The sequence below is a fragment of the Haemorhous mexicanus genome, chromosome 1 (assembly GCF_027477595.1).
Source record: "Haemorhous mexicanus isolate bHaeMex1 chromosome 1, bHaeMex1.pri, whole genome shotgun sequence".
Taxonomy (NCBI): domain Eukaryota; kingdom Metazoa; phylum Chordata; class Aves; order Passeriformes; family Fringillidae; genus Haemorhous; species Haemorhous mexicanus.
This window is the reverse complement of record NC_082341.1, coordinates 155,114,744-155,142,379: the sequence shown is the minus strand read 5'-3', so window position 1 is coordinate 155,142,379 and position 27,636 is coordinate 155,114,744. Positions and strand designations below refer to the sequence as shown.

The 27,636-nt window shown below is 39.6% G+C and overlaps 1 protein-coding gene across 5 annotated transcripts in view; it reads left to right on the top strand.

The window, feature by feature from the left end:
* The window catches only part of TSNARE1 (t-SNARE domain containing 1), a 450,161-nt gene extending 423,035 nt beyond the window's left edge, over window positions 1–27,126 (top strand). For all 5 annotated transcript variants that reach the window (XM_059867827.1, XM_059867836.1, XM_059867801.1 and 2 more), the window contains one exon: window positions 26,736–27,126. The gene's annotated coding sequence lies outside the window, so the exon portion shown is untranslated. The remainder of the gene's footprint in view (window positions 1–26,735) is intronic.
* The last annotated feature ends 510 nt before the right edge of the window (window positions 27,127–27,636 follow it).

The following is a 27,636-nucleotide window of genomic DNA, read 5'->3' as shown; positions in this document are numbered from 1 at the left end:
CATGCTGTTTGAGTTATGCTGGTGGTTTCAAGTTATCATATGGAGTTCCAGTTATTTTGGAAGATGCATAATCGTGGGCTTGTGTAACCATGTGGATTTCTTATGAGTTTCTGTGCTTGTTTGGGTAAATGATCTACACAGAATGAGTCATCAGGAATATATTTTTTTAATGGAGAAAAAAGAGAACTTCAAAGGTCCAAATCAAGTGTAAAATGTTATAACTCATTGGTGTACAGTGAGAAGGAGACTTGTGCTTTTGTACTTTTGAAAATCTTCCTCCCAACACCTAAATGCCACCATCATTGCCCTCAGCTGATCCTCGTTTTGGTTGGAAACTATTAGAGTTTGGAATATCTGTGGGAATAGGTGAGCCTCTCACATTTGTCTGAAATCATTCACATTTCAGCTGAAGACTACCCATGGAACAGCTCAAACATGGTTTCATTGCCATCACCTGCCCTAGATTATCTCATATGTAAAAAAGGAGAACAAAACAAACAACAACAACAAAAAAACAGACAAAAAAAAACCAAAACAAAAGCAAAACAACTAAACAAAAAAATTTCTCACTGGTGTCTGGAAATTAAACCCAACAGGTTTAACATTTTGGGAGAAGACCTAGAAATGCCATAATTTTAGGACACCGTAGTTTTTTCCAGTGTTAGAGCAGATCCATGACTGTGTAGACAATATATAGTGAAGTTCACCAGCCAAACCACTTGGTGGTGGAATCTCCATCCCTGGAAGTGCTCAAAAACATCTGGCTGTGGCATTGAGGACATTGCTTAATGGTGATCATGGTGGAGGTGCTGGGTTGAGAGTTGGATCTGATCATCTTAAAGGTCTTTTCCAGCTTTAATGATTCTCTGATTCTCTTCCATTAACTTGATTGATCCTGTAGCTCCCTGTTCTGTCTGCAGACAACAGGGTGAAAATTTGACACTTTAACTTTCATTGTGTATCTACCTGTTTAAAAGTGCACTCACTTAGCAGAATAGATTGTTCAGCTCTTTCCCCTTCTCCATTCTCTCAAAAGAGGACAGAGCAGGAGGGGATGTAAGCTGGGACATCAGGAGAGGCAGAGCTATGAGGTTAATTAAGACTGTAAGCTGTCATACTAAATGGATTTAAGCATTGCATTCTAATAGACTTTACAAACACCTCCAAGATAAATCAGAAAGGGAGATAGAACAAGAAGAATCAAAAATTACTTTTGTCTTTATTACCTTGGGCTTACATTTCTGCCCACAAACACCTCATGCTGTGGTGTGGAGGTGTGGTATGATTTTAGTGGGAAGCTGTGCTGGGATCCTTCACCCAGCACATGGGAGGACCCCACACCTTGCAAAACCCATCCCTGAGCACAGTGGGAGCACCTGAAGTCACCCCAGTCTCTTTTGCACAGACACAGAGCTGGCTGAAGTGATGGGTTATGAGAAATGCTACATAAAAAGGAGGGGAAAATAAAAAATGAGGAGGAAGGACATCATTCATGGTGGAGAGAAATGTTTTGCTCCAGATCCCTGTTCAATGTATGAATGGTGTGTCTTATTTCACATGCTCAGTCATATCCTCCCCATTTCACATCCTGAATTTGATCTGCTATGTAGTTTGGGTAAAATTACCTACATACATAGGCATATAGAAGTACATATATTTCATCTGTGAGGAAGAAAGTGTTATCAAAGCTCAAGAAATTCAGGAGGGATTAAGTTCTCACCTAAGGTCGTACAAGACTTTGTGCTGTCTCTCAAAGTCACTAAAACCTTTGAGAGGCACAAAGAATTTATCCCCTGGCACCTCTCCAGACAATATCAGCAGCACAGCAACAGTCACTGGTACCTTTAACCATCAAGGCCTTCCAGGAATGGGGATGAGGCCACTGATTTGCTTTGGAGCAGCTGCAAAGTGACTGCCACCAAATTGAACCTTCCAGCACTGAGAAGCTGAGACCATTTTCATGTCAATCTCTGCAGCGAGGCTCCTGTTGAGCATCTTTAGAAAAAAGTGCTGCTAAGTTTCTCCTAACCTGCTTCCCTGGCAGGGGACAGATGAAAGAACCATCTCTTTATATGAAGACATCTTTGAAGGCTTTTGTTAGCTGGTGGGACCTCCCGTTGGTGGCAGGGTCCTGGCCGCTGTGCTCCCAAACTCTGCTGCAATGGATTCACTTTTATAGGGATTTTCTCACAGTTTGTCCTGGCTTGAGTTGTCCTTTTTGTGAGAGCTGTAATGGATGAGACAGTCTGAGAGCAGAGCCTGTGTGGTCCTTGGTAGTCAGCAGTGCTCCCTTGAAGATGCTGGTAGGTCCAATTCTAGAGGTCACAAGAACAGCAGAATGGTTTGGGGTTGAAGGGATCTCAAAGATCATCCAGTTCCAATCCCTGCCATGGGCAGGGACACCTTCCACCAGACCAGGTTGCCCAGAGCCCCATCCAGCCTGGACTCAAACACTTTCCACTCCTTGAGCTCAGTCAGGTTGCTGCCATGACCACTGTTGCAGTGCCCATCAACCCTCTGAGTGATATTTTCCTAATATCCCACCTAAATCTCCCTGACACAACTTAAGGACATTCCCTCAGGTCCTGTCACTGATCACCAGAGAGAAGAGATCAGTGAGAAAGCTGCAGACCACAGCTGGGCAGCATCAGTCTTAAACAACCTAAGACCACCAATCTTAAGTGACACCTGGACCACAATAATCCATGAAAAGAGCAAGGAAGCCCCTTTGCTCTGGCTCTCAGTCAGTGACACTGTGAGCAGCCACTGCACAATGCTCCTGCTGTCCCTGCCCAGGGAGGAGAGGCCAGAGCACTGACAGGGAAGCACCAGGCCAATAATGAGTCCTGCATTAAGCAATTAAATTCAATGAAATGTGAACAGTGATATTGAAATCACAGGGAGCCTCCTGCAAACATCAAAGGGAAGTGGCGATGGGTGTGAAAGGCACCTCAGCCTCTCCACACAAAGGGAGGGATTGGTTTATTTTTAACATGGCCTTGACAAAATGAATATACTGGAATCTCTGACCTCCACTGGCAACTGGCTCCTCCAACAGGGAGTAAAGAACCCCCTAAAGGAACATCCCATGGAGTTATATCTGACACCCAGGGAGAGGCAATGAGCCTTCAGCAGCCAGGCTGCAAAGCAAGATGAGCCCCATAAAAGGGGAACAGACAGCTGTGCTGTTAGGGCTAATCCTAATTGGAGCCTAACAGGAGAGGAATTCTTTGGCGTTTGGATTTAGATAGGCTGTCCCCAAAAAATGTGTGGCATGGTGTGGCAAAGCACCTAAAAAAGAGACCAAGAGAACTGTCATGTCTGAATGAAGGATTTTGATTTCAGTGCTTGACTTTCAGTGTTGTCTGGTGGTATTTTAAAATGAAACAACACTTGCCATGTATAGATTACCACTTTTCCCCATATATTCACCTCAAATTTAATCTGTTAAGAAAAAATAATCACATGATTCAGCAACAAAGCAGGAGCATGTTTTATGTGAAATGAGTATAAACTATTTATGCAAAGATATAGAACTTTAAAAGGAGTAAAATAGTTTTAAATTAACTATTGTTAGCAAAGTTAAAAATGAATATTGCTTCTATAATTTATTTCAGCTCTCTTTTGTATATATTCTGGTATGATATAAATTTCACTCATCTAAGGAACATGGCATTAGGCACAGAATGGTGAATGGCCAGTGAACAATCACTTCTCCCTCTCATTTTTACCATGTGGTCACAGATCTAATTTACTTAAACCGAAAATATAAAGTTTATCTCTTCTTTGGGAGCATCCATGTCTCACTTAACCACTGCATCTCAAGAGCACCCCTTTTATGTAGGATCACCCTTTTTTGATCAGATTTATGAATGAGGACCCAAAGTGCAGAGATGTTTTTGTCAAAAGTGACTGGTGGCATTTGGATGCTGAATTATTCACAATTACAGCTTGTTTTATTCTGAGAGCTGAGCCACAGGACAGCCTGTGGGTTCACAACAGGTCTTATCAGCAGGTGTGCATTCCCAGAAGTCTTGCAGATACCCAAACCTTTGGATGGTTGTTTCCCTGTGAGTGAAAGTCAAGGGAAGCATGGAAGAAGCATTGCCTTTGTCTGCACTTCCTGAGAGCCTGTGGGATGAAGACAGGAGCAGGATGGATCATGCAGGTGACATTTCTAAAGAATTCTAAATTTCTGAAGATTTTAGAAGTGGACACCCTTATGCTTATAGTAAACATAGGCAAATCCAGCCCTGTATCTATTTTTCACATGAATGACCAAAGCAATATTCTGGGTGCCACTGCCAGTATCAGTCCCCTGTTTGAAAAATGGCTGCATTAGAAATTCTCAGCAAGGCATCTGAAGAATGTTTTAGGGCTGTGGATAAAAAAAGAGCAAAGTTTAATCAGTTTACTGAGTTTGCCTCGCTGTATGAGGTGATCTGTGGTAATCAGCAAGCAAAAAATGGCCCTCATTGAAAGGGAGGCAGAGATGCACAGGATGTTTCAAGCATTTCTGGCAGCGAGTCATTCTGGGTAAGCTCATTTAAATGGTTATGTGCCCCCTTATGGCCTCATCAATGAGGCTATTAAAGCTAAGGTTATTTCCAGCAATGGATACACTTGCACATTGCAAACTTGGGAGAAAAAGAGAATAATAAAAAAAAAAAAAGTCAGCAAAACAGAGAGAAAAAGAAGTAGGGAAAAAAAAAAACCCAACAAAACCAACCAGGATTTTGACAAAGCCAATTCTTTCGTACTGCTGTTCAGAGATAACCAGTGATGAAACATTCACAATAAACTGTGTGACAATGGAGATAAATCCTTGGGGAGCGGAAATTAAAGCTTGAAAGAAATGTGGGCGACTGCAGCATAGAAAGGTGGGAACACTGTGCTGTCTAATTATAGGATAAATACATGCAAAACAAATGGTACTAAAGCACATGGGTCACTGTCTTCAACAGCTGTTGCAGTAGAATTTTGAGCTTTATATTATCCACTTCCATGATGAAAAGTGAATTCTGTCATCTGCTCATCTTACAGCTCTTGGTGAGCCATTTGAACCCCTTGTGGCTCAAGATGCCTTTAAGGAGTCTTAAATTCAGTTTTACATTCACCATCTGATACCCAAAGCACAACAAAATTCCCCTGGGATGAAAGCTTGAGTATGTAATTCCCTAAATCAAGCCAAGTTTTATTAACAGCTCACTGTACCTGGAATGAGACATTGGTCATGGGAGCAGGAGTGTGGCAGAGTCCTTCTGGCCTCTGTTGAAACAGAGGCTGTTATTCCTAGATTTAAGAATTTTGCCTTTCCAAACTCCTTTAATCATTAAAATAGTTGAATGTGCAGCTTTTCCTTATGCTGTGACTCCCATTCTGTGTTGAGAATGATTTTATGTAATTTCTGAATCGCTCAGGCCTGCATCAAATCTTGTGAGAGCCAGGTATAAGGGTGAATGCAGAAAACCAATCCTTTAAAATAAGAATATATACAAACTTCCCGAGAAGTTTGCACCTCTTGAAGGGGCAAAATGATCTTTAAGGCCATCATGCTGCCGCAGTGCAGTTGGGATGTTGGGGAGAGAGGTTCCTGTCTGGCTGAGGTGCTGTGGTGAAGTAATTTGTCTGGTTTTGTTATAAATGTATCTCACTTCAAGACTTTCACCTCTCCCCTCTTCCTAGAATGTTATTGATTTCTTCTGCTCTTACTTTTCAGCCCATAGCCTCCTTGGCTTGAGTCAGGCTGGAATCACAGGAGAGGAGCATCCCTGAGCTCTCATGCAAAAATTTGGGATAAAATGCAGATTACTTTAAATACAAGATGAAAAAGCTTCCTCTCTCATTTTGACCAAACTGTACTTTCATGCTAATTTTTAATTCCCAAAGTAGGGGTTTAAAACTATTAATAATGAAAGAATATCCTCTCAATTTTTAAAAATATTTTGGGATGAAGTTTGATAGCATTATTATCCACACCTCTAGGAATTGCTCTACTAGAACCTGAAATGCATCACAGACCAGTGGATTTCACAGTCCAGATGTGAGTTTATGTGTAGAATTTGTCAGTCATTTGGAATACAGCTTTTCAATTTATTCCTAGTCCATAATTCTATATAATTCTGGACCAAGTCTGAGTTATAAATCGACTTTGGTAAAATGTGTTTATTTTACATGCTTTTAACTACATTACCATGTCATTGCATTTGCATAATAAGCCTCCCAATCTTTTCCTCTTGTTTGGGAGAATATTTTCCTCTTACCAGTCATTCCATTCTCACCATCTCTTCACCTCATTCTGGTTTAGACTCAAAATGTTCGACCTGTCACTTCTAATTCTATATTTGCCATTGTTGCAAATTCTCACCATATTCCAAAATCACTAAGGAAAATTAAATACATTAAATTTTAATGTTTCTTCCCATGAGGCAGTCCTTCAGTTTTGCTTCAGTACTTGTTGTCCTTGCTTTGACTTTTGTGTATCTACTTTTTTTGGTAAAGAAAGTGATCTGAACTTTAAAATAAATCCCTTGGGCTGGATGGTCATGGTAGGCTCATTCCTATTGAACTATTCTATTCTATTCTATTCTATTCTATTCTATTCTATTCTATTCTATTCTATTCTATTCCATTCCATTCCATTCCATTCCATTCCATTCCATTCCATTCCATTCCATTCCCTTCCGTTCCATTTTTTAATATGTCATTATCTTTCCAAGTGAAACTTCTCTCTCAGTCTTGGATTGGCCTCACAAATAAAAGTTGGTGTGAGGTTTTTACTGATGTGGAGCTGTAAAGCAGTCATGGAATGGCTGATTTGCTTTCTTAATCTTAACAAATTGCAGGAATTTCTCCTACTGACATTCTCCTGTGTGTCGTGGCTTCAAGAACCGATGGCAAAATTCCTTCCTTTCTTCTTAACCTTTTGTGATGCTCCAATGCCTTGAGTGTTGAGCACCACAACTTCAGCTGATTTGTAGTGCTCTGGGCTAATTTGTGGCCATTTGTCATTTATGGACAGCTTTTCAACTGAGTAAAGTATTCCAAAGAAATCCTGAATCTTTCATATTTTTGGGAAGTTTGCTCAGGTCTACACTTGGTGCTTTAGGTTCCAAAGTACCTTGGGAAACTTTACCTTTAGCAAGATTTCTGCTGAAAACTGATGTGTTAGCTGGTACATAACCCCACGGCTGAGTGCTCACAGTATATCAAGGCAACTTCAAAAGCCCCAGCCCTGAAAAAAAAAAAAAAAAAAACAGCTGAAAGCAATTAGATGAAAGGAATTTCAAAACTTTTCTATGACAACAACCTTTGGTATTCTTAGTACATTTTTATTTTGAGCAGTGAGTCACAGAAATGCAGCGAGAAACAACAAAGAGGACGTCAAGTTCCATTACTGTAGCTCGATGGTGGATGACAAGGGCATCTGCTTGATAAAACAGAACAGAAAATTGCACTTTGTCTGGCAATTAGGGGAACAAAACGGAAAAAATTGTCACTGTCTTATTTCTGTTTAACTTCAAAAAGTACATATAATTCTGCCTGGGGAAGTTCTGTAGGTGGCTGCTTGCCTTGTAGTCCTGCTGAAACATCGATTTGTGTTCAAAGTGGAGAAGTAAACTGGGCGATGAAATATTCATCTGACTAAATTTCTGACTTTTTTGTTGTTGTTGTTTTACTTTAAAAAAAAATAGGAAAAAAGAAAAAAGTCCCATTGCTGACTGGCTTCAGCTTGGCTTTTGATGTAACCATTCATGACAGAATATTGTTTTTTAATGAACTTTGCAGCTGGTTGTTGTTTGGTGCCAGAAGAACTGGGTGATGCTATGGACAAAAGAAACAAACTCCTTTTTTTTTTTTCCAGAGCTGAAATCAAAAGCTGAACTTGTGTGCATCTTCTGAAACATCTAAAACAACCTAGAGATCCCTGTCCTGTGCTCCACTAAGGCTGATCACACTACCTGCAGTCCTGAGTCTTTCATATTTTTGGGAAGTTTGCTCAGGTCTGCACTTGGTGCTTTAGGTGCCAATGTACCTAAAGCTAAAGTATCTGCAGCTACCAGAATAGGGATAAAAAATATAGTAATTTTGTGACATATTTTCCCCATCTTTACAAGATTACTGGCTCAAAAGTCAAAAGGGAATTTGAATGAGTTATCCCAAAAAATTTCATTTCAAGTTGTAAATAATGTTTTTTGTTCTCTCTTTTTTCTTGGTTTTTTTTTTTGGGGGGTGATTTTGAAAAAAATGTGACTTTCTTCTCTGAGCACAGACAAATCCAGCCCATTATCAACTGGATTTAATAATAAAATCCAAGGTTTTTATTTATTCCCAAAAAGGGAGTTGAATTCCAAGGTCTTGCTCACTGTGCCAAGGTGGAGGTCACAGGGAGCACAGTCTGCTGTGATGAAGCTACACAGAGCAGTAGCAGCAGCAGAACTGGGTGAATTGGGACCCAAATTACGTAGATTATACATTTCCTGTACTTTCTCAGATTTCTAATTTCATTATTAAAATGCTCAGCATTATCTCTTAATTGTTCCTAATGACTTCATACATAACAAGCCACTGTTAAAATGGAAAATATGACTGTCTGTTCTCTCCGCCTTCCAAATGTTTTATGAAAAGAAGAGGAAAGCACCCCACAATTTGCATTTATTTTTAGCCTTTAAGGAAAACCAGTGAGCCACACCAAATCTTCATCCAGCAGGATTGGAAGGTTTTCCATTAGGATAAAAGACATTTTCAGATTGTTCAGTGGGAGGGAGGTCAGTTGCTGAACTCAGCAGGATAGTGGTCCTGGCACCAAGTCTGTCAGACTTCAAGGAAGGTATGGACAAATCTTTTAGTCAGATGGTTTAGTTTTAGTATGGGTCCCTTCCAAATTGAGATAGCCTATGATCCTAAATCAATTTTGGGGTCAGTACCTCTTGGCAGAACCTCACTAAAGCTTTTTGATCATTCTAAGAGCTTCATATTGTATAACACTTAAGTGAGACCTGGACTTTCCAGTTTGTCACTTCAGACTCCATGAGGTCCTTCTGCATTTTGTTGCCCATCCTATCCTATCCCATCCCATCCCATCCCATCCCATCCCATCCCATCCCATCCCATCCCATCCCATCCCATCCCATCCCATCCCATCCCATCCCATCCCATCCCAAAAACAAGAGTATCAAGATAGGGAGTTCTATTCCTCAGAGATAAGGCAAGAGCGCAACTTCCCAGTGAGTTTTCATTTATGTTTGGGCATGGTTTGTATAATTTGTAGAAGATGTGGTTTCAAACTGAGACAGTAGGTTTGGATTAAATAGGGAAAAAATTCTTTACTCAGAGGGTGGTGAAGGCCCTGGCACAGTTTTCCCAGAGAATCTGTGGCTTCCACATCCCTGGAAGTGTCCAAGGCCAGGCTGGATGGGGCTTGGTGTACCCTGGGACAGTGGAAGGTGTCCCTGGCCATGGTAGGGGATGGAATGAGATGATCTTTCAGATCCTTTCCAACCCAAACCATTCTTATTCTTGTATTCTGTGAACATGGTTCATATTTAGAGTCCATGAGCTAAAAAATGCAAGGGTTCAAGGCTTCATGGCACAGAGTGAGCAGGGCTAGAAAGCAAGAGAAAGTAGCAGAACCAGGACTGTCCCCTTGAAATGAGCTATCACCTCTTCAAAGGCACTCCTGGCATGTGCCACCAGGGCCTGTGACAGAGGTTTCTCTTTCAAGCCATCTCTTCTGGGGTCTCATCCCCAAATATATGAAGGAACTGCAGTAGAAGACTTTTAAATACAAACAGGAGAAGGGAAATGGCATATGGCAGAAGGAGATGGGTGTGCTAGTGATGGAATATTTAGGATTTTTTCCTAGAATCTTTTATTGTTATGTTGAAATGTGATGTTCTGCTGATGTTGAGTGTAGCCCATGTGGTTCTAAAATTTTCAAGGGATAATTTGCTTCAGCAAACTGTCCTTTTTTCTCTTTCCTTTATGTTAAGAAGTGTGATTTTTTTAGAGTTTGGAAATTCCTCAATTCCCTCTAGAAACAAATTCTACAAAGTGTAGATCTTCCACTGGCAGTCCTTTAAAACAAAACAAGGAAACAAGAATCCAAAGAGAAAAGCATTCAGCAAAAAGATTGGCATTAATAGGAATTTCTGTCCTCCTGATTGCAAAGTTTAGAAAATGAGAATCCACAAAATTACACAAACATCTTTTGCATTTCCGGAGCTAATTAGTGCGTACTGGAGGGGAGAAAATTACGCCAACTTCTAAACAGAAATGTTAATTATCAGCCTTTGTTTTTCAAGGCAGTAAGGGTACCCTGGCATTTCTGCCTCCTTGATCCCTGCATAGGGAAAGAGAAGGAAATCTATTTCCCCATTCATCTTCAAGTCCTTTATTAAGACATTCTCTGTAATGACTACCCCAAAAAAAAAAAAAATAGCCTGAGCTACAAATTATATTTATGTGTGTTTTGATTTCAAACTCTGTGAGCAATGAGTCAGAATTCCTTGAGTTTCCAAAACACATACTCCTGTTTTATGTTAAAGGATTATATTCAAGCCTTTGTGTGGTTTCCTGGACTATACTTCTAAGTATTTTGGAGGTGAGATTTTGAATTTGACCTTTTCTTTACTGGATTTGAGATTGCTATGTGTACTTATTTAGTTACCTAGAAGAAACCTCAAGCCTGGAGCATATAATTTTGTCAATGAGGTTTGCAGAGATTCCCATGAGACATATTTTCTCACATTTTCAGTTATCCCAAATTTAAATAGTCTATGTAAAAAATGTTTCTTCAACAGGATTTCTATACCATAAAGACACGAACCATGAATATCTATGAAATTTCAACAAACAAGAGAACTTAGGTTCATGTGAAGAAAATAACATCTCCTTTGCCATGTCATTTGAATATTGTTCTCTGTCTTAGATGGTTTTCAGGACACTGAACTCCATTTCCAAGAAATATTCTGAACATCTGCATTAAATCATAGAATCAAAGAATCATTACAGTTGGAAAAACCCTCAAAGATAATCAGGTCCAACCTCTGACTGGATCCCATGTGCCACATCTTTTAAATACTCCAGGGATGGTGACTCCACCAATTCCCTGGGCAACCTGTTCCAATTTTAACCCCTATTCCAGTCAAGGAATTTTTCCAAATATCCAACCTGAATCTCCTGTGGCACAACTTGAGGCCTTTTCCCCTTGTCTTATCAATTATAAAGGTTTAATCTCCTTTTGTTTTATCAATTATAAAGGTTTAATCTCCTGAGTTTTGCCTTTAAATAATGTATGACTGTAAATATACTTCAAAGTTTTTTTGTTTGTTTTGTTTTATATAAAAATGATCAATTTTAGTGAGTAAATGCAAAGAGTATCTGCATGGATTGCAATTTTTTTTTTTTTTTTTTGTAGTCGTACAGATTTTTCCTCCTAAAAAGAACAGTCTTGATGCATTTGTATTCTTGGATTTCTGGGATATTTCTCTCCTGCCTCATAAAAATATAACACCACTGCAAAACACAGTTCTGAGAGTACCTCAGAGATCTGAATATTTGTTAAAATATAACTGAAACTATGAAATATCAGAAATTTGTGAATTCTTTTTTAATGCTTTCCTTTGGGCACCAACCAATTTCAGAGAAAGACAAATACCACCATAATAATAAACAAAATCCCTACATAAGCAGAAACAGTGAGTTTCATAACAAACAGTCAGATGGCTCCCAAGTCATTAAAAGTGTTATTATATTTGAAGGTAAAGGAAATCTCTGTTTCTCTTTTCCCAAAGCATTTGTTTCATGCAAGGGCAAATATTTTCTGTCAGCATTTTGAAACTTATTCACGATACACTATTTACATTTATCATTGTTATCTTTGCATCATTTTTTACTCACTGAAGAAATGTGAAATGAGGCTCATGAAAACTTTTACCTTTGAATAAAATGTTTAGGGTTTTAAATGATTGAAAGACATGGATTTATAGAAAGTGCTGTATCCACATCTACATTTAAAAGGCCAAATTAATTCTACTTGTAATTAAATCAGGGATTAGGCTCAGTATCAAATGTTGCAGTGCATTTCTCTTGGATGGATGGATGGATGGATGGATGGATGGATGGATGGATGGATGGATGGATGGATGGATGGATGTGACCCAAGTTTTTTATTTATATTGTCTCTGTGCTGACTTTTAAACATTGCTATAAAACAACAGAAGTAATTCTAAACACTGTAGAAAGCAAATATTAGACTCCCTAGGCCTAATTCTCATTAACTTTAACAACAATTCACCCAACTCTTGCAGTGCACTGGGGCCATAAACTGAATTACATTAAACATAAAATGTTTCTAATGTGAGAACCAGAACCAGTGTGTTTGCAGCAGCTTTACAACCAACTTCCCAAAGATGGTGCAACCCTTTCCAGTTCCCTAACAGTGGGATCATCATGGCTGTTTTCTCACTTTCGAGTTGGAAGGGCTTCTTCCTTTCAGTGTACACAGTTTTGGATTAGCTAGAAAAGTTAAAAAAAAAAAATTTAAAAATTTTTTAAAAATCCCCCTCCCAGAAAAAATATAAAAATGCATTGCTGAAGCTCTGTTATTGACTGCACAAACCCTGTGCTGGACTTAGAATATATCAGCTGTACACCTCTGTGTACAGCTGATCCATGACAATTACTTCTCAAATATTGGGTAGAACTTGACCAAAAGAGGCCTGGCCACATAGGAAGAAACAAACAAACAAAAACCCCTAAATATATAAACCAGGTCATTCCAGTTAAAAGTCTCAAGTGTTTTAAATAAAAGGAAAATTTAATATAAGAATTGAAAATGTTCTAAGAATAAAGTTTGATGTCATGGCTGGCATGACCTGCTAGGCCCATCAAAAAACTTCCAGTGTGGCAGCCATGAGTAGATCTAATTTTCTCACACAGACATTCAAATCTGACATAGATCTACAGATAGTTTGGGAAACACAATTTGAAATGCACATAAACATTTAAACACATTTCCATTTATTATTCCTTGCAGTTAAAATTCAGTAGAAATCCAATATGAAATCTGTGCTTTGTTGGAAACATCCAGTTCTGCCTTTTTAAAATACTGAACTATTGCAGAGAGTGATGAATAATAATGAAAATAAAAACTCTACATTAATTATAATTTTCTTCATAAGGAATTCAGATGGAGGATTAAAATAACAAGAGATTTTCTCAATAAAGGAATTAATGCTCTGAGAACACATTCACAGAACATTGTTTTTTATGGTATACCAATGGACACTGGGAGATAGAACAAATAGAGGAAAATCACTGATTAAATAAATATTTAATACATTTAATGGATTCACAGTTTTTGTAGAACAAGGTGATACACAGAGTGTTTTATCAAGAGCACACATTAAATATTTTGCACGTTGTGTACACTTGCAGAAGTAAAACTGAGCTGCTGCAGGTGCTTCACCCTGGGTGATGCAGTCCCAGAACTGGTGCAGGAATATCAGCAGACAGAATTATCTGCAGTGCCACATGGAATGATGCAGCTACTCTGCATCAGAGCTCCCTAGAATGGGGTCCCTATCAATCCCCAGAGGGTGAAAACTTGCCACAGGCCTTTTGGGACAAATTAAACTTACCCTGTGAAGTGGAAAGCAAATGAATGGGATTGAAGGAATGGTATTTATGGAAGAATAGTCAAGGAAAGACAGGAAGGTGAGATAGGAATCGCACAATGTTTTGGGTAAGGCAACAAAGCTACGCAATGGCAGCCATCCAGACTGATTTGGGAAACATCAAACCATGTAACAGCTTCAGTGTAAATGGAATAATGATCCTTTAGCCCTGTGGTCCCTTTGGCTGATAGTCTTATTTGCTGAATGCAATTGCTGCAGTTAAAACCATAATCTTCCCAGATCACACAGAATCACAGAATGGGTCAGGCTGGAAGGGACCACAGTGAGGTCACCTGGTGCCACCTCCCTGCTCCAGCAGGGCCATCCCAGAGCACAGACACAGGATTGTGTCCAGACAGTTCTGGAATAGCTCCAGGGAGGGAGACTCCACACCCTCTCTGGGCAATCTGGCCAGTGCGCAGTCACTGAAAGGGAAAAAGTTCTCCCTCATGTCCAGGTGGAACTTTGTGGGATCAGTTCCTGCCGTTTCCTCTTGTGCCATTGCTGGGCCCCCAGAGCAGAGCCTGGGCCCTGCTCTGAGCTCTCCCTGCAGGCAGGGACAGACAGGGATGGGGTCCCCTCTCAGTTCTCTTTTTAAGGCTGAACAGCCCCAGCTCCCTCCATCTCTCCTTATCACAGATGCTCCAGTCCCTTCATCATCTTCATCACCCTTCCCTGGACCTGCTCCAGGACTCCATTGCCCCCCTAGTCCTTAGGAGCCCAGAGCTGGATAGAGCATTCCAGATGTGCCTCACCAGGGCTGAGCAGAGGGGCAGGATCACTTCCCTCAGTCTGCTGGCAATGCTCTTCCTGATGCATCCCAGGATCCCATTGATCTTCTTGGCCACAAGATCAGGATCTATCTGAAAGCTAAATGTGTCAATAAATCAGTTATTTTCAAATAGGCCTCCCATTTCTGACTCTTTTCTTGGATTCTCTTTACCCTGTTTCCCCAGCAACGTGTCTGCACTGACTTTCCCTTCTGAGGTCTTCTAGTAATTCTCTGATACAGCCCAAACTTGTTGAGACTGTGATATACAGGGACACAGGTACAGCAGAGGAAACACTATAAAAGTTTCAATCCTATTCCTTAACCCATGCAAGTATTTGTTGAAATCAGCAGTGTTATTTCATCTGCGAGGACAATGCCTCACATGGTAGATCTGCTGTGAAATGGTTTGTGATCAGTGAGTCTGAGTCCAAAGGGTTTGGAAACAACAGAAGCTCCTTCTAGGAAAGAACCAAGACCTCAAGCTGTTTCAAGCAGAAGTGGAAGAGTTCAATATGAATTCATTATTTGAACTTTGTCTTTTTCTTTATTCTTTTTCCTTACATTTCCTTTCATTCTGCCCTCTGCTCCAACCCAGTAGCTTGCACCCATCTGTTAAAATATAAAAAGGGCTCCCTCTGCTAGTGCCTATTAAAGTGCCATATGGCTGAGGTATAGCCTGAGGTGCTGAGCATCACAGAGAGCAGCTCTGCAGAATAAAGATTCCTGCTCTTGAGGTTTAATTAGGTAAGTGCTTTTTAAGTAGCATCGCTGTTCCCCCTTAAAATATTTACTACTCCTCACCAAAGAACAAAGATGAAGCTGGTCTAAATCACAGCCTGACATGTTTCAATGAGTGATCCCCTCCTTCTCATGATGATTCACTTCTCCTTCATCCTCAGAGCTCAGGATAACAGGCAAAGTGGTCTCCCAAATGTGTGTGATCCCTCCTACTGTGGAGGAATCTTTTCAACCTCATCGCTGCTGCTGCTGCTGCAGACAAGGGTGTGCTCTGGGCTCCACCTGCTGCAGAGGAGGAGGGAGTTCTTTCTTTCCAAATGCAGCTGCAGTAAAGCTTTATTGAGGGGGAAATACAGAGAGGAATTGTGTGCTTTGAGGTGTCACTTCCAGTGATGGGCTGGGGTGTGGTGCTGCAGGAATCTGCCACCTCCAAAGAAGGAATTTCAAACTGGAAACCCAGTGCAGAGAAGGCAAAAACATCTAAAGAAACACTTGGCAAGGTCTACTTTGAGATTATTCTGATTCTTCCAGCTGCTGCCAGCTGCAGGTGAAGAACAATAAATATTGTTACTTTTTTTATTTTTTAGTTTGATTGTTTGCTTGGTTTTTCAGTGTTGCTGGTATTCTTGTTAAGAGGAAAGTTCAGTATCTGGGGGGAAAGGATCTCCACTTTCCTGGTGCATGTGAGGTGTAGGCTTTTGTTCAGACCTGTTAAATATGATGTGCAGTAAAAGCCCTCTGAAAAAGTCAATGGGAAGTCCCAAAATTCATTGCTAAATACCATTGTCTTGGAGATCTAGGTTGTGCTGGACAGAGAAGGCTTTGCATCAACTACCAAAATTATTCTGCTTTTCAAACAACTACAGAGACATAAAGAAAACTCAAAAATCTCTTTCCATTCCACGGATTCACAGTAACTCCCTGGAATTTCCTATCTTGTATTTTGTCTACACTAGGTTTTCACTTTTGTGTTAAGCACCTCAGTCACTGTAGTACACAAGATCTGTTAAAAAAGATATCCTTTTTTTTTTTTTTTTTTTGTTCCTTTGCCTCTTGTTTAATAGACTTGAGCTGTAAAAAGGCTTTTTTGATACCCAAAAGCTCTCTCTGTGTCTACTGGAGCCTTCAAATACTTCACCTTCCCTCTTTTCTCTCTTAATCCTTTATAGCTCTACATGCTAAGGAGTAAGTAAAATCTTAATCATTTCTGCTCCCAGAAATGGAACCAGAGGCACGATGCAGAATATAGAATGTATAGCTGACTCTTCAGTGATTACTCATGATTATCCTCCCTCCCCGACAAACTTCTGTTTCTTTCCAAAAGAAAATGGAGACACTTCTGGAACTCTACATAATCCCTTTAGTGCTGCTCTTCCCAGCAGGGATCATCAACAGGGAGGAGTTAAATGGATGCAGCACCCTGATAAATCTGACACAGCTGGTTTGGGGAGTTTTAGGACACCCAGCCTGGCCAGAACAAATTATTTCCCCCCTTCACTGTCTCCAGCAGTATCCATGAACAGACACTCAAGGAAGAGTAATAACAAATTATGTACATAAAACATTCCCCGGGCACTGTCCAAGCTTCTGATTATTTCCTGCTCAGGGAGTTCTGACATTGTTTCTTGCTCAGTAACTCAGAGATCTTTCTTTGAAATATTTTTCTATTCTTCCCTTCAACCTGTGTGTTTTATTTTATTCATTTTTGGTGAGTATGGCAGGAGAACATACATATTGGAGGATAGGATTGCTTTTCTGTGCATGAGGAACATTATGTGGAAAACAAGACGTGAGCTGTATCCATGCAGTAACTAAAGAATTTATAAGGGTTTAATTAGGTGGGTCCCAGTAAGATCTAACATGAGAGTTGATACTTATGCTTATTTCCAATAATGCTACCCAAGAAAATGAAGATAATCTGTATTCCATATGGAAATGGGAACATTTTGTGTGTACATTAAAAAAAAGAAGAAGGGAGGGAGGGAAGGAGGGAAGGAGGGAAGGAGGGAAGGAAGGAAGGAAGGAAGGAAGGAAGGAAGGAAGGAAGGAAGGAAGGAAGGAAGGAAGGAAGGAAGGAAGGAAGGAAGGAAGGAAGGAAGGAAGGAAGGAAGGAAGGAAGGAAGGAAGGACAGGGCACATTATGAATAAAAGCATCTTTCTGATCCTAGTGGTTGCAACACTCATTTATCTGGTCACTGAAAATTTGTTCATAGAAAAAATACACAAGGTAAAGCATAAAAACCTGTGAACAGAATAAGGTATTACAGAAATATTTGGTCCAGAATTAGAATATTAAAAAAAAGAGTAAGATGATATTAGTGTCACTGAAGTTTGGACAACTAAACCTGAATTTGTTACTTGATGTTCCCTTTCAGGCTAATGCATAGATTTTTTTTTCAGCTATTGAATGGATTCATTAAAGTTGAGCCAGATTGTCCTCTTTCCTCTCTAAAGAGAAATGAGAGTGATTTGTGTTGAACTGGAACATTTGAATTTGAATGAAAAGAATCTCATCCATAATATTCCATTTTGACTAATCTGGAGCAGTAGAAAAGGGAATGAACATCCATTAGGCAGGATATTTCGCCCACCTACACTGGAAGAATGGTGGAACAGATCAAAAGGAAAATCAACTCAGCTGTTTTCACCCTTATTTATGAACAGCCCACTAAGGTCCAAATAAGGAGGTGTCCAAAAGATTTACCAAGGTTATCTACAAATATCAGAGTGAGATCCCTGACATATGTGCATTTTCCTGCCATAAGCAGGGATCAACTGCATTAATCTCCCTGGTGTATATAAAATATCTCTTTTCTGATGGGATTAGGGTTTGCATTAATCCACTACTGACTGCTAGAGTTTAAGCAAAGCAAACATGTGAGGCTTCTCTCCATCCAGTGCCTCAGCCCTGGCACCATCTGTAGGAATAACACCAGCAAATGTATGTAAAACCAGCATTACCCAGAGTTAACAACAGCCAGAGCCCAGATGGATGAAAAAAATGCATTATATTTACATCTGTAGAATTTATTAGTTCTTTTTTAATTAGCTCTCTATGCAGCAATTTATTTCCAGTGCTGTTCTTAATGAAAACTTTGTAATTTACAGTTCTATTTCCAATGTTAAGAGTTTTGTCCATTCCATCTCTGTCCTCAGTTTTGCTTCCTTCATAGTTAAATAGTCTTTAAAAAAATTATCTGAGGAAGGTACTTCTTGTGTTTAAATATGCATTGCTGCTGCTCTGAAAACACCCATCAGTGTGTGAGACAGCAACTCTTGCTATGCAAGTGTGTTTTTCTTTCCTGATAGGGAACATTTTCAGCTCTCATTTTCCCTAGTTCTGCACAAACCACATTATTCTGCCACCAGCTCCCTTTCAGCAGAACTGGAGCATACAGTTCCTGCTCCCTTAGCTGGAATAGTTTAATGCCAACCATTTTGTGTGTCTTCCGAGGGCTTTTTTAAGGTTTATTTCCAGTAACACGTGAATGAGAATTTAAGGGTTTCTGTCACCTTTTACAGCTGTGATTTGCTTGCTCTGTAGTTAAAAGCAGCTGCAAGGTGAAAGCCTGGTATTTCCCCATGGCAGGTTCTCAGGGATGGTGGGACAGTAACGAGGCACTGGATGGCCACTGAGAGATTTGCATCCTTGTCAGCCTTGGCTGTGTACTCCAGTGCTTAGCATTCATCTCCTTGAATCTGTCCTGCAACCAGACACATTTTAACATAAGTCAGCATTTTTCCTCCTGATACTTAATCCAAGATGAAAGTCAAATGCCAGTAACTCTGCTTGTTCCCAAAAAAATCACAAGATTTGCCACACTGGTGCAAATGGATGAGTTGCCAGGTCTGCTATCTAATCTCTCTTAGTGTCTCAGCTGGCCAGTGTTTTATGTCTCTGGTTTTTACATTATCCTGAGTGCTTCCCAGAATAATTCCACATATTCATGAAGCTGCTTTTCTCTCTCCTTCCTCCCTCCACACTGCAGGAGTTGCCAAATGTGAGTCAGGGAGCCCTCTCCTGATAGGGAAAGGCAGTGGCTACTCAGACCAGAAGAGATGTGGCCTCTTTCACAGAACCATCTTGCAACTGAGCAAAATTACTGCAGTTTAAATTGCAAAGTGAGGCCATGGATGAAGACCAAACAATGACATTTTCTTGGTCATTCAGTCACTTAGATTTGGATCACACATTGCTGGAAATTTTACCTTTCTTGTCAAGGCAATAAAATAAACTTGTAGCCCTCCTCTGTAACTCGAGCCTCACTCTTCTGAGTTTCAGCCCTCAGAAAAAGATGATTCCAGATAAATTTATTTTGTTTGTTATTGGGATGTTGTGAAGGAAATCCCAAATTACAAGGGAGTTTTTTTTGAGAAATAGAATCATAGAATCTTTGAGGTTCCAAAGGACCTCTAAGGTCATTGAGTTGAACTCTCCTCCTACCACCACCACCACCAAGTTCACCACTGATCCAAGTCCTCAGGTGCATGACCACACATTTTTTTTCCACTTCCAAGGAGGGTGACTTGACCACTTCCATGGGCAGCCTGCTCCATTGTTTTACAACCATTTCCATGAAAGAAATCCTCTTAATATCAACTCTAAATCTTCTCTGGCACAACCTGAGACAATTTCCTCTTCTCCTGTCTTTTGTTACCTGGGAGAAGAGAGTGACACCCACCTCACTATTACTTCCTTGAAGGTACTTGTAGAAAGCAATAAGGTCACCCCTTTTCCTCCAGGCTAACAGGGTGACAATGCTTCTACAAGAAAAGTAATATGAAGAGAAAATGAGTACACATTCCTTTGGAGGAAGCATCTCCTGTGTCTTGTGACCTTGAGAAGAAGCAAGGCCTTGTTATTACTTGGGTTTGGTTCTTTCTCTTTCCTGACTTGCTATAGTACAGGAATGAAGTTTGTGTTTCAGTAGCTGCTGAGGTTTCCTGTCAGAACTTTCTGTGAAAACTTGTTAGAACCCCAATTTTAAACTTCACACAACCTCAAAAAATGCATTCAGAACTTATATCAACTGTATCACTCAAAAAAAAAAAAAAAAAGTTGCTGAAGGTTGAAAAAGAACTTTTTCTTGTATTAAACATTGTCGTGTTAAAGAACTATGCAATGACTTTTCAATCATACCGAACTCTGCCACGCACAGCAGGCTATGAGAGAAAAAATGAGGTCAGCTCACTCATAAATAGATTTTCCCCTTGTTTTAATGTGATAAGACAATGCTGCTGTGATTCGCTCTTCACTTGCCATTTAATCAGAGCTGAGTTTGCAATGTCATTACCCGATGTTTCACATATTCAACACCAGGTAATTTAAAAATCTTTATGCAAATGGCCCTGCTACTTCTATAACAGCATTTGTTTTTAACAGGTTGGGCAAAATTACTCTAATTCATTACGTGTCACCTCCCAGGCACTGGGCATTCCACCTTTGTGAAATGAATTTTCTCATGATCCCCGAAGTTCAGCTAGCAATATTCACTTCTGAAATGTGATATCACCCATTGTATTTCTTGCCATTATTATGTCATCTTCTGCAGCTTTGCCTCCCAGGTGCAAATTCTGAGCTGCTGCAGACCTCTTTTGCATGTTTGTATGAGTACCAGTAGCATGTTACTTAAAGGCTTTGCCATGTACTGTGCACTGCTAAGACAAATCTTGAGGGGTCAGACTGAAATGCACAGGGGTAAATTCCTGCTGGGAACATGACTAAACATGAAGATGGAAAAGATTTGGGATTTCTTTCAGTGTAGTGAATCCCAAGGAACTGACTTGGATAGACAACACCCTTCTTGGACCCCCAAACAGTGCCTGGACTGTGGGCTTGGGATTTGTTGCTGGGATTTTGTTTTGGTTTGTTTTGTTCCCAGTATCATCTAATTCCTTGTTTTAGTTTTGCTTTAGGGTTAACCCATACTCTCCACAAAACACACCTATGCTTTTGTGGTGGTCCCTGACAGATACCCATGCACTTGCATTAATATCTTTATCCAAAACTCCTATTTTAACAATGATCTGCAGCTGCCAAATTTGAAGAACTTCATATCAGGGCCAAAAGTACCCTAGACTTCCAAAGGGCCTGGATTTCTACTGGGCCATCTTTCTAAACAGAAAAAGAAATTATTTCAGTGAAGTTAATCAAAGGTGGCTTCTGGGAACCATTGATGCAATTAAGAGAAAGCACAGGGGAAATAAAAGTGTAAGTGAATATTAAGCCATATTGCACAGGGTATATCATCACCCTGCCATCTCATTTTTTTCTGACAGAAGGCTCTTGGGTTATTAGGTCTGTCCTATTTTAAGAAGCTGCTGTTAGAACTCCAGTATAAGCAGAAATGACCAGAGTGGCTGAATAAGAGCAGCAGCTTTCCTGCTGTGGGCAGTCGTGCACTGAGGAAATTCTGTAATGAAAAGTGGACATCGTTTGCTTCCTTAGAAAATTAGTGGGAAGGATTCTTTAAAGAGATGAACTTTAACTGATGAAACAAAAGTCTTTACTGAAGGCAAAATCTCATCATTGTGTACTACACTTGAAAAAAGGCCCAGCTAAAGGCCTGGAAGGTTTAGAATGTCAGAAATGTAATTCTCAGACTAATCTGCTATCTGATTAACTTCAGCTTCAAAGAGGCAGGAAACACCATAGGTTTTCCTAGTATTGTGACCTTTTCCTTCCTTTCCTTGTATTTTCTTTATTTTCTTTATTTTCCTGAAAATACATCATTAAAATTTAAGTATAAAATAAAGCTGTTATATCAAGCCCATTTTGAAACCTTCATCAAAGTGATCAGGAAGGGTTTTCAGAGGCCATTCCCTGCCACCACAGATGGAAGAGATTAATTTCAAATTTGTTAAGCCATGAATTGCACCCCAACTGCAGAGAAAGGTTATCTGACTTAGGATAAATTTGATGTTGATGTCCAAAGCTGGTGATCTGTTGAATCCTAAACACAGAAGCAAAGTATATTTACCATATTGTTAGGAAATGAAAATCAGAACATTAGCAGCTACAAGGAACTAGAGCCAGAAAAATGTAAACAACCATAGATTTCCTGCTTTCCCTCTAATACTCCCTTAGGGGTTTCAGAAATAGAAAATTTAGATCCTCGTGTTATAAGATGCTGTCTCTGCTATCAGCCTCACAGATTAATTTAGGTTCTACATGCACATCAAGAATGAGATGATGTCACAGGATTTCAGCTTTGTGGTATTTGGAAGGTACTTTGCAGTGTGCATCTGAAACTATAAAGGATGCAGCAGTGTCAGAGAAAAGCAGATAAAGTGTGTTTTGACATGGATTTAATTAGTGTAAATTTGCATATGGGAAGGTTTGAGTTTGAAAATATCAAAAGACAGTAGTGCCTTGGAAACAGCTTCACCAGAACACTCAAAATCAAAATCAAAATAAGAGAAAACAAAACTGAAATAAACAAAATAATGGCAAGATCAGGTCAAAGGCTTAACATTTCCTTTCTGTGGGCTGCAACCCAAGATACCTGTGCTGAGGGTCCAGCACTGGCACAGGCTCCCTCCCTGCCTGAGTCTGACACGTTGGGAAGGACCTTTAAATAACTCTGAAGAGCTGTTTTCATGTCCATGTTTTCAGTGCTCACCTCCAAAATCCATCTGTTCATTCTATGACTTTGCAGAGCAGCTGCAAGACCTTTCCTATGGCCCTGATGCAAGGCTGGATAAAGTCAGTGAGAGTGTTTGCATGGACTTTAATCAGATTTGGGTCATCTCTCCCCTTTCACTGAGGCAGAATTCCACTTGGGAATTTCATGGGCCACCTTCACTCACCTCAATCAGCTTCTAATGATTGTAATGATTGTCATTGTTTGACACTTTTAAAGAAACATTCAACCACCCAAAAGCTCTGCATATATAATGGTCACCTACTATTAATAGTGGGCTGTGGTTTATCTGGATGAGCCTTTTCCAACAGAGAAGTCCTTTGAGATTTGTATCTATGAGAAAGTCTTAAATCCATATAAATTTGCAAATGTCAAAGGTTGTTTTATCACAGCTTATTTACACAGTGTGAGACACATCCTCATATTTGCCCAGAGATGTCACTTGATTTGGAACAACAGCAGGTAGGGACAAATTATTATTTATTACTCTGAATAATTTATCTTCCCATGAGACCACCTCTTTAATTCACAGCCAGAACAACCCAGACTAAATAAATGAGCAGAGACTACACTGTGAAAAGAGGGGAAAGATTCTTCTCTGAGCTAAGGAGGGCTGGAGGATGGATCCTTACCTCAGGTTCCTGTTGCAGCTTAGAGCTACCACATGTCTGGAGCAGCTCTTTACAGTCTGCTTTTACAGTTCTCAGTAAAGAGATCTGTCAGCCTATAGAAGCATAATTTTAGCAACCTGATAGCAGCAGGGTCTTTTTTTTGTTTGCATTCTTGTTTTATGCATGGAGAAAAAAAAATCAAGATAAATATATCTGTTTTCTTTTAATGATTATGAAAGTAATCACAGGAATATAGACAGACAAAGCCTCAAATCAGACATGTTTATACCAGTTAAGTTCCCAAGACATTAAAGAAAACCTAGGATGTATTCCAGCATAATTTTAATTTATTTCCCTCTAAAGATTGTTATTTAGTTCTCTATTTGTATAGTAACTAAGAAAAGATTGCATAGGCCATGAGTAGAACTGCTAAACAGCATAATTATTGCTACCCAAAAAGTAAAAAACCATCTTAAATCAAAACCTAAGAGTATGACAGAACTCAAACTCTCTCTCAGTAACTTAAATTCATATTTATCCCCAAGCAAACCTGAAAGGTATATGAAGTCTTTTGGGTTTTTGACCCAGAATATCTTTCAGCCAGTTTGTGTCTGGAGAATCTCTCTTGCTGCACTCCAAGCCTGTAGATTACCTATTTCTCATTCACATGGCTTTTGCATTTTAAATATTTAAATTTAAATAGATATTTTCCCTGCCTGCAGATGAAAATTCAGAATCCCCAGCAGCTGCAGAGCCTGCTAAGAGCAATGGGCCATGCTGGACATTGGGTTTGGTTTCATGTCCAGCTCATAGTGCTCTTCATCCCAGTGCTTGGAGAATTCTGTGCGAGCTCCAGAGGTTCTGTGCTCTTATTCTCCTGGACACAGGCATGTGTGTACGTGCAGAGGAGATCTCTGACATGAGGAGAGGCTGAGAGAGCTGGGACTGCAGCCTGGGGTAGGGAAGGCTCTGGAGGATCTTTCCCATCTATAAATATGTGAGGTAGGGGGATGAAGAAGGTAGAAGCAGGCTCTTCTCAGTGGTTTCTGCTGACAGGTCAAAAGGCAGTGATCACAACCTGAAAAATATAAAAAGTTTTTTGAGCATATGAAAACACTTTTTTTTTTTTAATATAAGATTGACCAAATGGGGAAATTGGTTGCTAAGAGCTGTGGTAGCTTTGGAGCTATTCAAAATCCAACTGGACACAGCCCTGCTCACCCTGCTTCATCTCCAGAATCTGTGAATTTCTGTGATTCTGTAACTTGAGCAGGCAGTGAATGTTGTTGACTGGCACCTGCAGAAATAGGATAGGATTCTATAATGCCATAAAATGGTTTGGGTTGGAAGAGACCTCCAAGGTTCACCTTAGAGCCTTTCCTCTTTAAAAAGTGCTGGGAAATATTAAATAAGCAGAAAAGTGAGAATAGTTCCCAAGAGGAAGGAAAGGTTAAAAGATTAGTGGTGTCCATCCCCTTTCCAGAGCTTTTTTACTTGTGTGAGCGACTTGAGCAACTCCTCTTGTGACATTAAAAAGACTTTGGCTGCTGAATTTGTGCAGCTAAATTTAGATGTCAACAGTGAACCTCTCTGCATCTGAGAAAGTCATCCTGAAGATCCCTTTGCAGTTAGCATGAGTCAATACCAGCCAGTGAAATTTAGGTCAATATGGAGTTGATTACTTTATTCAAATGATCCCCATCCTAAAAACCCTAAAAATCTTTGGCTGTATTGATTAGATCTGTAATTACTGTAATAGGAGCCTGGATCCTGGAAGTCATTCTACTCACATGGAGGTGCTTAGACCTTAAAATAGCTGGGGTGAATGTCATCTTCAGAAGGGCACCATTCCCATCAGAGTATTTCTATTGCCTCTTGGAAGTGTTTATGTGAACACAATGAACACAAGGAACCCTCATCTCTGCTTTGTATCTGCAGCACAGCACATAACGGACATCTGGTTTCAAAAATATTACCTGAACAATCTTATAATGAGCAGTTTAAAAATTAGCATAAATGAAAATATGTTTGTGTCTGTATTTGGCTGCTTTGTGTCTGATCATGGTCTATTTTAACACCTTGTTGGTTTGCAGTAAAGCATAATGAAAACAGTGTTTCTGAGGCTTTCATCTGTATTAAAAAGAATTAGAAAAAAAGAAAAGAAGTTGTTATTAGTTATGTCTTCAGTAATAATAATGACAATCCAGCTTTTCATTCCTTTCCTCACCCTGGATAACAAGTCTAACTAGATTTTCTTAGACTGCATGTGTACCCAAGCACAGTCACTGAGGAAATAGAGGTAGAATAAACACAAACACTACAAAATCCTGCTGATATATTTCATAGTGATGCTTCTTACAAACACTCAGGGCTGTTTCATAGGTGGTGAGTGCAAAAATACAATCTGTGTAACCTCAGAAGTGCAAAGTGCTGATCTTGTTGGAGGTGCTATCCTGCTGCTGATGTCATTCTTAAGAAGTTTTTTACAGTAATTGGAATGAAACAGACTCTTTGATCAAAAATTGACTCTCTTTTTTTTTATTCCATTAACTTGTCTACATGAATAGTGTAAACATTTTAGGGTTTAGATCTACATGTTTTTGATCTCTAATTACACATCTACAAGGTTTAATGAGTTGTTCCTAGTCAGAGGAAGTGCCTAAGGTTTTCATTTTTTCATGGCGTGGAAAAATGGGAAATAATACAATTTCTCAGCTATATTCTGACCAGCAAAGTGCACCAGTGCCATGCTCTGCCTTCTATTCTTTGTCCATTTTGCAGAAAACTGTTTTTTTAAAACTAAATGCACTTTTCTCCAGGTATGGGAATTGCTGGCATTGAAGAAAACACAAAATTTACTTTTTTTCTTGCTACAGCAGGTTATGTGCTGTATTTTCTTGATGAATTTGGGTTTTTTTCTATATTCTCAGTCATGGAACCACAGAGCCATGGAAGAAGTTTGGGTTGGAAGGTACCTTAAAGATGATCTCATTTCAGCCTCTCTGCCATGGGCAGGGAATCGTTCCTGGTTATTCACAGCCCCTTCCAACCTGGTTTTGAACATCTCCAGGCATGAGAAGCCTTTGTGGGTAATCTGTCCCAGTCTTTTTACCCGTTCCACTTCCACGATCACCTTAGCCTGGAATCAGTGAAAATACACTTTCCTGAGCTTGATCTGCTTTGTGGTTGTCTGTGCCTTTTGGGAGCAGCCACCCTTCCCTCAGTGACACCTCTGCACCAGAAACTCTCTGGGGGTCCTGTGAATACTCACCAGCTGTTCTTGGTTTTACAGAGCCTGTGGTCACCCTGGAAAGTGGAATGGATTCTCAAGGCACTGCACATTCAGGCCCCACGTCCGTGTCTGCATTTCTGATCGCGTCATATTAAACCTGCTATAACCAACAAGCACTAATTGTATCAAAGAAAAGCTAAGTTTTATACTGTGTGTTGGCATCATTGTGAATAATTTTGCCTATTTTTTCCCCCTCTTCATCATAGGCATGTTTTACCTTATGTTACAGATTTTAATTATACCTCCTCTATCTGGGGAATTCTATTTCTTTGCCTCCAGATTTGCTATACAATGTGCTGTAAGACAAGTAGCTGTTAATTCATCTCTGTTGTTTGTGTTCTTAACATGCTCCTGATCTCCAATTCTGCTCATTTAAAACCGTGAAAGTCAAGATGTTTGTCTGGTTCTTTTTTTTTTTTTGTTACTCTTTTTGTATGTTTAAAAATTAATTTAGCTCAGATTCCCCTACTGTGCACTGCTGCTTTAGAATTTGCTCTGCTGGATCTGAGCTAAGCACTTCCACAATTTCATGTGCCGTTTCCAACACATCAATTAGATGCTTATTTGATCCCACTTTATGCACAGAACACCATATTTATTCATGAGAAACATCACTGAAAGAGCAGGACAAATAAACAAAACATTATATTATGATTTTTTTTGTGGCCTTTAAAAAAACACCAAGCAAGATATCTCATGAAAAATGCCAAATCTTACTTTAGACTTCATTTAATAGGTTTCAATGCAACCAACATTTGTGAGTTTGTTCCATTTTCATCCATAATGTTTTTTCCTGACAACATGATTGAAAATGCCATTTAAATTCATCTTTAAATGTGTCGTGTGTTATAAATGCAGTTTTCCTCCAGTAAATAAAGCATTTCAAAAACGGTTTTAATTA